Below are 14048 nucleotides of genomic sequence, written 5' to 3' on the forward strand. Positions count from 1 at the left end.
ACTCACACCCCCCGCCCCGGCTGCAAACATGGTGGAGGAGTTGGTCTTCTCCTATCAGACACCTGCTCCTACAGCCCAACTCCACTGCCACCCTCCATTACGCTCACCTCATTTGAAGTACACTCTGTTCGCATCTACTCTCCCTCCAACCTTCAAGTAGCAGTCATTTACCGCCCCCCAGGCACAGCCACCATCTTTCTTGACCACTTCAACACCTGGCTACTACACTTTCTTTCTACCAACATACCCACTATCATCATGGGTGACTTCAACATCCCTATTGACACCTGCCACTCGGCCACCTCTAAACTCCTGTCGCTCTCTTCCTCCTTCGGCTTATCACAGTGGTCTTCATCTCCCACCCACAGAGATGGTCACACTCTGGATCTGATCTTTACCCGCTTTTGCTCCCTATCTAACCTTTCTAACTCGCCTCTCCCCCTATCCGACCACAACCTACTCACCTTCTCTTCACTGGTCTCTTCTGTAGCCCGCCCGGTCCACACACCAGCACACCCCCCCGCAGGAACCTTAAACATCTCGACTTTCGCTTGCTTTATGACTCTCTTCTCCCACTCTCTACCATCTGTTGCCTCCAAGACCCAGAAGCTGCTACCACCCTATATAACACCACAATAAGTACAGCTCTGGACACTGTTGCCTCCCTCACACACAACAAAATCCGGAAAATCAACAGACAACCCTGGCACACCAACCTGACCAAGAAACTCAGACAAGCTTCCAGGGCTGCTGAGCGGCAATGGAAAAAATACCATTCTAAAGATCATTTCACCGCATACAAGCAATCCCTTCTCATATTCAAATCCTCACTCGCTGATGCAAAACAGGCGACTTCTCATCTCTCATATCTTCCCTGCCCCACAGCCCTAAACAACTTTTTAGCACTTTTAACTCCCTTCTCCGCCCCCCAGCGCCCCCACCCTCTCCTCTCTTCTCAGCTGAGGACTTTGCCAAATATTTCAAACAAAAGATAGTCCACATCAGAGAAAGCTTTACTACACAGTCCCCACAGACCCTCTACACAACTGCTCGGTCCTCTCCCCCCAAAACCCGCTTCTCCACCATTACAGCACTCTGGGAACAGCCTATTCCTTCAGACATGTCTTTCTGTGTCTTACCCTCTTGCTTGAGGTGTCAATAATGGCCTTCTGGACAGCAGTCAGGTCGGCAGTCTTACCCATGATTGCGGTTTGGAGTAATGAATCCGGCTGGGAGTTTGTAAAAGCCTCAGGAATCTTTTGCAGGTGTTTACAGTTAATTAGTTGATTCAGATGATTAGGTTAATAGCTCGTTTAGAGAACCTTTTCATGATATGCTAATTTTTTGAGATAGGAATTTTGGGTTTTCATGAGCTGTGGCCAAAATCATCAATATTAAAACAATAAAAGGCTTGAACTACTTCAGTTGTGTGTAATGAATCTAAAATATATGAAAGTCTAATGTTTATCAGTAATTACAGAAAATAATGAACTTTATCACAATATGCTAATTTTTTAGAAGGACCTGTATATATGTATGTATATGGAAATGCCTCAGAGTACAGCCGACAGCCTGCGGGTAAAGCCGACAGCCTGCGGGTAAAGCCGACAGCCTGCGGGTAAAGCCGACAGCCTGCGGGTAAAGCCGACAGCCTGCGGGTAAAGCCGACAGCCTGCGGGTAAAGCCGACAGCCTGCGGGTAAAGCCGACAGCCTGCGGGTAAAGCCGACAGTCTGCGGGTAAAGCGGACAGTCTGCGGGTAAAGCTGACAGTCTGCGGGTAAAGCCGACAGTCTGCAGGTAAAGTTGACAGTCTGCGGGTAAAGCCGACAGTCTGCGGGTAAAGCCGACAGCCTGCGGGTAAAGCCGACAGCCTGCGGGTAAAGCCGACAGCCTGCGGGTAAAGCCGACAGCCTGCGGGTAAAGCCGACAGCCTGCGGGTAAAGCCGACAGCCTGCGGGTAAAGCCGACAGCCTGCGGGTAAAGCCGACAGCCTGCGGGTAAAGCCGACAGCCTGCGGGTAAAGCCGACAGTCTGCGGGTAAAGCCGACAGTCTGCGGGTAAAGCCGACAGTCTGCGGGTAAAGCCGACAGTCTGCGGGTAACGCGGACAGTCTGCGGGTAAAGCGGACAGTCTGCAGGTAAAGCGGACAGTCTGCAGGTAAAGCTGACAGTCTGCGGGTAAAGCTGACAGTCTGCAGGTAAAGTTGACAGTCTGCAGGTAAAGCCGACAGTCTGCAGGTAAAGCTGACAGTCTGCGGGTAAAGCTGACAGTCTGCAGGTAAAGCTGACAGTCTGCAGGTAAAGCTGACAGTCTGCAGGTAAAGCACATGTTTCATCTCACATCCATTGTGGTGGTGTATAGAGCCAGAAATGTGAGCATTGTGTCCATGTCCCAATATTTATGGGCCAGGCTGTAGATACAGATACCAGGAATATACTTGGATATAACTAAAGTACAAGATTATATTTTACTTCCTATTTCTCTAAAACAATAACACGTAGGATATGACGCGTAGGATATGACGCGTAGGATATGACGCGTAGGATATGACGCGTAGGATATGACGCGTAGGATATGACGCGTAGGATATGACGCGTAGGATATGACGCGTAGGATATGACGCGTAGGATATGACGCGTAGGATATGACGCGTAGGATATGACGCGTAGGATATGACGCGTAGGATATGACGCGTAGGATATGACGCGTAGGATATAACGCGTAGGATATAACGCGTAGGATATAACGCGTAGGATATAACGCGTAGGATATGACGCGTAGGATATGACGCGTAGGATATGACACGTAGGATATGACACGTAGGATATGACACGTAGGATATGACACGTAGGATATGACACGTAGGATATGACACGTAGGATATGACACGTAGGATATGACACGTAGGATATGACACGTAGGATATGACACGTAGGATATAACACGTAGGATATGACACGTAGGATATGACACGTAGGATATGACACGTAGGATATGACACGTAGGATATGACACGTAGGATATGACACGTAGGATATAACACGTAGGATATAACCGTAGGATATAACACGTAGGATATAACGCGTAGGATATAACGCGTAGGATATAACGCGTAGGATATAACGCGTAGGATATAACACGTAGGATATAACACGTAGGATATAACACGTAGGATATGACACGTAGGATATGACACGTAGGATATGACACGTAGGATATGACACGTAGGATATGACACGTAGGATATAACACGTAGGATATAACACGTAGGATATAACGCGTAGGATATAACGCGTAGGATATAACACGTAGGATATAACACGTAGGATATAACACGTAGGATATAACACGTAGGATATAACACGTAGGATATGACACGTAGGATATGACACGTAGGATATGACACGTAGGATACAACACGTAGGATATAACACATCGTGATACAAATGACTCTCTATTCATTGGGAAAAGAAACAGATCTCTGGACAATCTCCTTGTTTCTTCTCTGGGCAAAGCATGAAGCACTTTATGGGGTCCGTCTGAAGCCCTCAGTTTTAGGACACAAAGGATTATGCACAAATTCCTGACTCTCTTGGAGATCAGACAACACGGCTCCTGCCGAACCCATCTGTAATGTAACAGCCATCGGCCGTCACTGCCCGGACTCCTTTCTGCTCAATATTTCTGACCTACCTACCTATCAAACATCTACCTACCTATCAAACATCTAACTACCTATCTATCCATCTATCTATCTATCACACATCTACCTACCTATCCATCTATCTATCACACATCTACCTACTTACCTACCTATCCATCTATCACACATCTACCTACCTATCCATCTATCTATCTATCTATCTATCACACATCTAACTACCTACCTATCAAACATCTAACTACCTATCCATCTATCAAACATCTACCTACCTATCTACCTATCAAACATCTACCTACCTACCTATCAAACATCTACCTACCTATCAAACATCTACCTATCTACCTGCCTACTTACCTATCAAACATCTACCTACCTATCCATCTATCTATCACAAATCTACCTACCTATCAAACATCTACCTACCTATCAAACATCTACCTATCTACCTGCCTACTTACCTATCAAACATCTACCTACCTACCTATCAAACATCTACCTACCTATCCATCTATCAAACATCTACCTACCTATCCATCTATCAAACATCTACCTACCCATCTATCAAACATCTACCTACCTACCTATCCATCTATCAAACATCTACCTACCTATCCATCTATCAAACATCTACCTACCCATCTATCAAACATCTACCTACCCATCTATCAAACATCTACCTACCTACCTATCCATCTATCAAACATCTACCTACCTATCAAACATCTACCTACCTACCTACCAAACATCTACCTACCTATCAAACATCTACCTACCTACCTATCCACCTATCACACATCTACCTACCTATCCATCTATCAAACATCTACCTACCTATCAAACATCTACCTACCTACCTATCTACCTATCAAACATCTACCTACCTACCTACCTATCAAACATCTACCTACCTACCTATCAAACATCTACCTACCTACCTATCAAACATCTACCTACCTACCTATCAAACATCTACCTACCTACCTATCAAACATCTACCTACCTATCAAACATCTACCTATCTACCTATCAAACATCTACCTACCTATCATACATCTACCTACCTATCATACATCTACCTACCTACCTATCCATCTATCAAACATCTACCTACCTACCTATCAAACATCTACCTACCTATCATACATCTACCTACCTACCTATCCATCTATCAAACATCTACCTACCTACCTATCACACATCTACCTATCTATCAAACATCTACCTACCTACTTACCTATCAAACATCTACCTACCTACCAAACATCTACCTACCTACCAAACATCTACCTGCCTACCTACCTATCAAACATCTACCTACCTATCCATCTATCAAACATCTACCTACCCATCTATCAAACATCTACCTATCTATTTATCCATCTAGCTATCAATCATATATCTATCAAGCATCTAACTAGGGTTGTCACGATACCAAAAGTGGGGGGGAAATGGCCGTGCGTCTTATAAAGCGGATACTTCGCTGGCCGCTATGCTGGCCGCCCCGCCGCACTTGATTGACAGGGCAGGCAGCCTTAGTCTCCCATCCTGTCGGCCATCAAAGTATCAGTGTGGAGGGAGGAGGCGGGGCCACTCATGGCGGGGCCCGGTGCAGTGACTCTACTCTAATACACCGGGCCCCGCAGCTGTTAAGTACATTCAATCCGAATGGGTCCGCAATTACTGTACTGTACTTACTGTAGTACCGTATGTATAGCATTAATGCGCCGTCTTAATGCTATACATACGGTACTACAGTAAGTACAGTAATTGCGGACCCATTCGGATTAAAAGTACTTAACAGCTGCGGGGCCCGGTGTATTAGAGTAGCGTCACTGCACCGGGCCCCTCCACGAGTGTCCCTGCCTCCTCCCTCCTCACTGATGCATCTGATGGGGGATCTGTAGATGACACTTATGGGGATCTGTGGATGACATAAGTGTGACCCACAGATCCCCCCATAACAGTGCGTCATCCACAGATCCCCCATAACAGTGCGTCATCCACAGATCCCCCATAACAGTGCGTCATCCACAGATCCCCCCATAACAGTGCGTCATCCACAGATCCCCCCATAACAGTGCGTCATCCACAGATCCCCCATAACAGTGCGTCATCCACAGATCCCCCCATAACAGTGCGTCATCCACAGATCCCCCCATAACAGTGCGTCATCCACAGATCCCCCCATAACAGTGCGTCATCCACAGATCCCCCCATAACAGTGCGTCATCCACAGATCCCCCCATAACAGTGCGTCATCCACAGATCCCCACCATAACAGTTGCGTCATCCACAGATCCCCCCCCCATAACAGTGCGTCATCCACAGATCCCCCCCCCTAACAGTGCGTCATCCACAGATCCCCCCCCCATAACAGTGCGTCATCCACAGATCCCCCCCCATAACAGTGCGTCATCCACAGATCCACCCCCCATAACAGTGCGTCATCCACAGATCCCCCCCATAACAGTGCGTCATCCACAGATCCCCCCCCATAACAGTGCGTCATCCACAGATCCCCCCCATAAACAGTGCGTCATCCACGATCCCCCCCATAACAGTGCGTCATCCACAGATCCCCCCCCATAACAGTGCTCATCCCACAGATCCCCCCCTAACAGTGCGTCATCCACAGATCCCCCCCATAACAGTGCGTCATCCACAGATCCCCCCCATAACAGTGCGTCATCCACAGATCCCCCATAACAGTGCGTCATCCACAGATCCCCCATAACAGTGCGTCATCCACAGATCCCCCCCCATAACAGTGCGTCATCCACAGATCCCCCCCCATAACAGTGCGTCATTCACAGATCCCCCCATAACAGTGCGTCATCACAGATCCCCCCCATAACAGTGCTTCATCCACAGATCCCCCCCATAACAGTGCGTTCATCACAGATCCCCCCATAACGTGGTCATCCACAGATCCCCCCATAACAGTGCGTCATCCACAGATCCCCCCATAACAGTGCGTCATCCACAGATCCCCCCCATACAGTGTGTCATCACACAGATCCCCCCATAACAGTGCGTCATCCACAGATCCCCCCCATAACAGTGCGTCATCACAGATCCCCCCATAACAGTGCGTCATCCACAGATCCCCCCATAACAGTGCGTCATCACAGATCCCCCCATAACAGTGCGTCATACACAGATCCCCCCCATAACAGTGCGTCACCACAGATCCCCATAACAGTGCGTGATCACCAGATCCCCCCATAACAGTGCGTCATCCACAGATCCCCCATAACAGTGCGTCAATCCACAGATCCCCCCATAACAGTGCGTCATCCACAGATCCCCAATAACAGTGCGTCATCCCACAGATCCCCCCCCATAACAGTGCGTCACCCACAGATTCCCCCATAAACAGTGGGCGTCATCCACAGATCCCCCCCATAACAGTGCGTCATCCACAGATCCCCCCCCATAACAGTGCGTCTCCACAGATCCCCCCATAACAGTGCGTCATCCACAGACCACCATTAGTTCAAAATCTACCAAAAGCACACCTTTTGGTTCCAAATATTTTTTTCTTATTTTCCTCCTGAAAAACCTAGGTGCGCCTTATCGTCGGGGGCGCCTTATCGTCGGGGGCGCCTTATCGTCGGGGGCGCTTATCGTCGGGGGCGCCTTATCGTCGGGGGCGCCTTATCGTCGGGGGCGCCTTATCGTCGGGGGCGTCTTATCGTCGGGTGCGCCTTATCGTCGGGTGCGTCTTATCGTCGGTGCGTCTTATCGTCGGGGGCGCCTTATCGTCGGGGGCGTCTTATCGTCGGGTGCGCCTTATCGTCGGGGGCGTCTTATCGTCGGGTGCGTCTTATCGTCGGGTGCGTCTTATCGTCGGGTGCGTCTTATCGTCGGGTGCGTCTTATCGTCGGGGGCGCCTTATCGTCGGGTGCGCCTTATCGTCGGGGGCGTCTTATACAGCGAAAAATACGGTAGCTAAATGGATAAATATTTTATCTATTGAATTTTAGATTTGGGCTAGAAAGATGGGTTACTAGACCAGGACCTGCGGTGACATCAGAGGTCATTTAGCTGTAAGACGGATTAATTCGCTATTGTCAATATTTATAATATCTTAAAGGGTTTCTGTCATCAGAATTAACCCTATTAAACTCGCCGACATTAGCGATGAACCTAACTAGCCGATTCCTGCTTGTATCTACGCCCCCGTTACACCAGAAAGCTAATTTGTATAATATGCTAATTAGCCTCTAGGAGTGGGGGGGGGGGGGGGGCATCGCCCCTGCTACTAGAAGCTCCGTACTCCCACCTCTGGACGCGCCCCGCCGCACTAGATTGACAGGGCCAGGCAGCCTTAGTCTCCCGTCCTGTCGGCCCTGTATCTCGCGCCTGCGCCACCCCGTTCAGTATTCGGCGCAGGCGCAGTGAGTAAAGGACCCCCCCCCCCTCCTTACCCTGCTGATCGCCCCATAAATCCGTCTCCTCTTCTTCTTCACCTTTAACCTCAGCCTTAACATCCATCAGATTTTCATCCTGAAGAAGAGAAATGTAAAATGGTCTTTGGTTCAGTCCCTTTCTGGTCGGAGTCTGGGGAGACTTCAGCTCCATCTACCTGATGGTTCTCTGGGAGCTTCTCCTCTGGACAGTCCTGGGAATACAGAGGACGGGGACATCTCTCGGGGGGACTTCTCCTCCTGGAGTCAGAACCTATAGGAGATAACACACAGACTGAATACAATACTGAGCGCTGAGCGGAGAGCAGGAACCTGCGGGTGGATTAGGGTGGAGTTCACCCCGCTGCCCTCCGAATGTCTGGATGATTGGGGTGTGGCAGTCAGCAGCCTGAAAGTCTACGGGCAGCCGGCAGCAGTTCGTGAGCAACAGATTCACAGGACATTTTATGGTTTCCAAAAGAATTTCTGACCCTTCAGTTTTCTGCTTCTAATGGAAAAGAAAAATCCTTGGAAAGTGTGACCCCCATAGAGGGACGAGAGTGACCCTAATATCAGGGCTGAACCCCCATAGAGGGAGGAGAGAGCCCCCCCCCCCGATATCAGGACTGAACCCCCATAGAGGGAGGAGAGCGCCCCCCGATATCAGGGCTGAACCCCCATAGAGGGACGAGAGAGCCCCCCCCCCCCGACATCAGGACTGAACCCCCATAGAGGGACGAGAGTGACCCTAATATCAGGGCTGAACCTCCATAGAGGGACGAGAGAGCCCCCCCCCCCGATATCAGGACTGAACCCCCATAGAGGGAGGAGAGCGCCCCCCGATATCAGGGCTGAACCCCCATAGAGGGACGAGAGAGCCCCCCCCCCCCCCCCCGACATCAGGACCTGAACCCCCATAGAGGGAGGAGAGCCCCCCCCCCCCCGATATCAGGGCTGAACACCCATAGAGGGACGAGAGAGCCCCCCCGATATCAGGGCTGAACACCCATAGAAGGAGGAGAGCGCCCCCCGATATCAGGGCTGAACCCCCATAGAGGGAGGAGAGCGCCCCCCGATATCAGGGCTGAACACCATATAGGGACGAGAGCCCCCCCCCTCCCCCGATATAGTTTATCTGGACTTCTCCAAAGCATCTGACGCTGTACCACATGAAAGGTTAGTATATAAAATGAGAATGCTCGGACTGGGAGAAAACGTCTGTATGTGGGTAAGTAACTGGCTGAGGGATAGAAAACAGAGGGTGGTTATTAACGGTACACACTCAGATTGGGTCACTGTCACTAGTGGGGTACCTCAGGGGTCAGTACTGCAGGGGTCACAGTCACTAGTGGGGTACCTCAGGGGTCAGTACTGGAGGGGTCACTGTCACTAGTGGGGTACCTCAGGGGTCAGTACTGGAGGGGTCACAGTCACTAGTGGGGTACCTCAGGGGTCAGCACTGGAGGGGTCACTGTCACTAGTGGGGTACCTCAGGGGTCAGTACTGGAGGGGGTCACTGTCACTAGTGGGGTACCTCAGGGGTCAGTACTGGAGGGGTCACTGTCACTAGTGGGGTACCTCAGGGGTCAGTACTGGAGGGGTCACTGTCACTAGTGGGGTACCTCAGGGGTCAGTACTAGAGGGGTCACTGTCACTAGTGGGGTACCTCAGGGGTCAGTACTGGAGGGGTCACTGTCACTAGTGGGGTACCTCAGGGGTCAGTACTGGAGGGGTCACCGTCACTAGTGGGGTACCTCAGGGGTCAGTACTGGAGGGGTCCACTGTCACTAGTGGGGTACCTCAGGGGTCAGTACTGGAGGGGTCACTAGTGGGGTACCTCAGGGGTCAGTACTAGAGGGGTCACTGTCACTAGTTGGGTACCTTAGGGGGACAGTACTGGAGGGGTCACTGTCACTAGTGGGGTAGCTCAGGGGTCAGTACTGGAGGGGGCATGGCAGCCAGGAGTCACGCTACTGAAGCCCTGGCTGCCATGGTATGTTAGTGAGCAGCATTATACTCACGTGCGCTGTGGCCGCCGGGCGCTCCTTCTTCTGTCTGTGCGGCGGATTGCTTACAGCATTAGCAATGCGCCGCACAGACCTATGAGAAGGAGCGACCGGCGGCCACAGCGCACGTGAGTATAATGCGCTGCTCTCTGCTCACTAACATACCATGGCAGCCAGGACTTCAGCAGCGTGACTCCTGGCTGCCATGGTAACTGATCGGAGCCCCTGCATTACACTGCTGGGACTCCGATCGGAACTGCCCACTGCCACCAATGACGGTGGGGGGGGGACCCTGTGGAGAAGTCAGGTGGATACACAGCTGATAGTCCTACTGAATAGACTGTTAGAATTTGTATTATGGCAAGAAAAAAGCAGCTAAGTAAAGAAAAACGAGTGGCCATCATTACTTTAAGAAATTAAGGTCAGTCAGTCCGAAAAATTTGGAAAACTTTGAAAGTGTCCCCAAGTGCAGCCACAAAAACCATCAAGCGCTACAAAGAAACTGTCTGACATGCGGACCGCCCCAGGAAAGGAAGACCAAGAGTCACCTCTGCTGCGGAGGAGAAGTTCATCCGAGTCACCAGCCTCAGAAATCGCAGGTTAACAGCAGCTCAGATTAGAGACCAGGTCAATGCCACCCAGAGTTCTAGCAGCAGACACATCTCTAGAACAACTGTTAGGAGGAGACTGTGTGAATCAGGCCTTCATGGTAGAAGATCTGCTAGGAAACCACTGCTAAGGACAGGCAACAAGCAGAAGAGACTTGTTTGGGCTAAAGAACACAAGGAATGGACATTAGACCAGTGGAAATCTGTGCTTTGTCTGATGAGTTCAACTTTGAGATCTTTGGTTCCAACCACCGTGTCTTTGTGCGACGCAGAAAAGGTGAACGGATGGACTCTACATGCCTGGTTCCCACCGTGAAGCATGGAGGAGGAGGTGTGATGGTGTGGGGGTGCTTTGCTGGTGACACTGTTGGGGATTTATTCACAATTGAAGGCATACTGAACCAGCATGGCTACCACAGCGTCTTGCAGCGGCATGCTATTCCATCCGGTTTGCGTTTAGTTGGACCATCATTTATTTTTCAACAGGACAATGACCCCAAACACACCTCCAGGCTGTGTAAGGGCTATCTGACCATGAAGGAGAGTGATGGGGTGCTGCGCCAGATGACCTGGCCTCCACAGTCACCGGACCTGAACCCAATCGAGATGGTTTGGGGTGAGCTGGACCGCAGAGTGAAGGCAAAAGGGCCAACAAGTGCTAAGCATCTCTGGGAACTCCTTCAAGACTGTTGGAAGACCATTTCAGGTGACTACCTCTTGAAGCTCATCAAGAGAATGGCAAGAGTGTGCAAAGCAGTAATCAAAGCAAAAGGTGGCTACTTTGAAGAACCTAGAATATGACATATTTTCAGTTGTTTCACACTTGTTTGTTATGTATATAATTCCACATGTGATAATTCATAGTTTTGATGCCTTCAGTGTGAAGCTACAATTGTCATAGTCATGAAAATAAAGAAAACTCTGTGAATGAGAAGAAGGTGCGTCCAAACCTTTGGTCTGTACTGTATATATACACACACCATATCCTGCACCTATCGGACACTGGGGGAGTATCCTGGCGATGGGCTCCGTATATACACGACGCCCCCTGATGTGTCTCTATCCGTCTCATGGACTTTTCCGCTTTGATCGCAGCGGCGGCGTCTCTGACACGTGGCCTGATCGCTGTGCGGAGTAACACGCGGCCCCGGACCCCATGAATCTCCCCGCACATGCAGCAGTGTCAGCCCGGACCAGACCCGTCCACAGCTCCTGTTACCTGGGAGGGGAGCCTCCATCATGGCGGCCGGGGGCAGCTTCTCCATGGAGACAGAGAGCGGAGGGACCTGCGGTGACGTCATCATCATGTGACCAGAGCAGGAAGGGGCGGAGCTCAGCAGTGCAGACAGGTGGTGGTACAGGACCTGCGGTGACGTCACTGTCATGTGACCAGAGCAGGGGTGGAGCTCAGCTTTGCACAGGGGAAGTAGTAAATGACCTGTGATAACGTCAAGTCACGTGAGGGGGCGGAGCCGCCAGGAACCTCCCCGCACATCCAGCAGTGTCAGCCTGGACCAGACCCGTCCACAGCTCCTGTTACCTGGGAGGGGAGCCTCCATCATGGCGGCCGGGGGCAGCTTCTCCATGGGGACAGAGAGCGGAAGGACCTGGGGTGACGTCAACGTCATCAGTGCCGGAGGGGCGGAGTGTAGCAGTGTACAATGTATGTTTTAGTAAAGGACCTGTGATAATGTCATGTGACCTGAGGGGGCGGAGCTCAGCAATGTTGACGATATCTGTTCATGAAAGACCTGCGGTGACGTCACTATCATGTGATCAGTGAAGGGGCGGAGCTCAGCGAGGTTGAAGAAAAGTAATTGTGAGGAAGCTGTGAAAACCTGGAAAACGAAGAAAACGGGAAATCTCTACAGAGAGGCTGGGAGTTGTAGTCCTCTCCTACCTCCTCCTGTAATGTCCTCTGATATCACATAATAACAGGCTGGACATGCTGGGAGTTGTAGTCCTCTCCTCTGATATCACAACAGGCTGGACATGCTGGGAATTGTAGTCCTCTCCTACCTCCTCCTGTAATGTCCTCTGATATCACATAAAATGCTGGGAGTTGTAGTCCTCTCCTACTAACTTCTGAAATGTCCTCTAATATCACATAATAATGGCCTGGACATGCTGGGAGTTGTAGTCCTCTTCTACTTCCTCCTGTAATGTCCTCTGATGTCACATAATAGCCTGTACATGCTGGGAGTTGTAGTCCTCTCCTCTTCTACCTCCTCCTGTAATGTCCTCTGATATCACTTAATAACGGGCATTATAATAACTAATTGGAGGCGGACATAAAAACACTAATATGCCAGTAAGGAAACCAGGACTGGATCATGTTCTATATCTATATAGAGGCCATCTAATAAATGCATATTCAATGAACCATTAAACGCCATAATATTTAATAAAATATGAAAAGTAAGAAAATGTATACAAACCGCACCTGCGTTATTGCTGCGTTATTGCTGTGTTATTGGTGCGTTTTTGACACGGCGATTGATAAAATATAAATCTGTATCTATTTTGCTGCTTCTACGTCCTGTATATGCGAGTTTAAAGTGGATGCATTATTCTTATATGACATTTTTCTGTTTTTTCATTTTTTACTCTATTTTTTCTTCATTCCATTTCTTCCCGTCTTTAACTCTTAGGCTACCAGCGCCGTACATGTACGGCGCTGGTGTGATGTGTAAACATGACACCCGCTGGCACGTGCAGCGGGCATCATAGCCGGCAGATCTCTGCTGTTTCATACAGCAGAGACCTGCGGCAAATTACCGTGACCGGCATAGGTAGTTGCGCTGAATACTGTAAGCCTTACTGAGTAGGCTAACAGTATGAAAACTGCAATTCTTATTTTGGCCAACAGATGGCAGGCCAGGATAAGAGATGAGCAAAAGTGAGCAAAAAAGGCTAATAATAAATAACTAAAAAAACAAAATTAAAAATAAGAAAAAAAAATTATAAGCTCATATGAGGCACTTAATGACCACAAAAAAGTTAAAAATATATAAAAGATACAAAATATATAAAAGTTTTAATCACCCCCCTTTCCGTATAATTAAAAAATAAATACCTAAATAACAATAAATATAAACATCATGGGTATCACCGCGACCGAAAATGCCCATACTATTAAAATAGAAAAATAATTCAATACGGCGAATGGCGTAACGGAAAAAAGGGTCAAAATGGCTGATTTGCAATTTTTTCATTGCTTCTCTTACCCAAATTTTTTTATAAAATGTGATAAAAAAGTCACGCATACTCCAAAATAGTATCAATTAAAAGTAAAGATTGTTCCGCAAACAATGAGCCCCTAAACAGCTCAGTAGACGTAAGTATAGACAAGTTATGGGG

The sequence above is a fragment of the Bufo gargarizans genome, unplaced genomic scaffold, assembly GCF_014858855.1.
Source record: "Bufo gargarizans isolate SCDJY-AF-19 unplaced genomic scaffold, ASM1485885v1 original_scaffold_1696_pilon, whole genome shotgun sequence".
Lineage (NCBI taxonomy): Eukaryota > Metazoa > Chordata > Amphibia > Anura > Bufonidae > Bufo > Bufo gargarizans.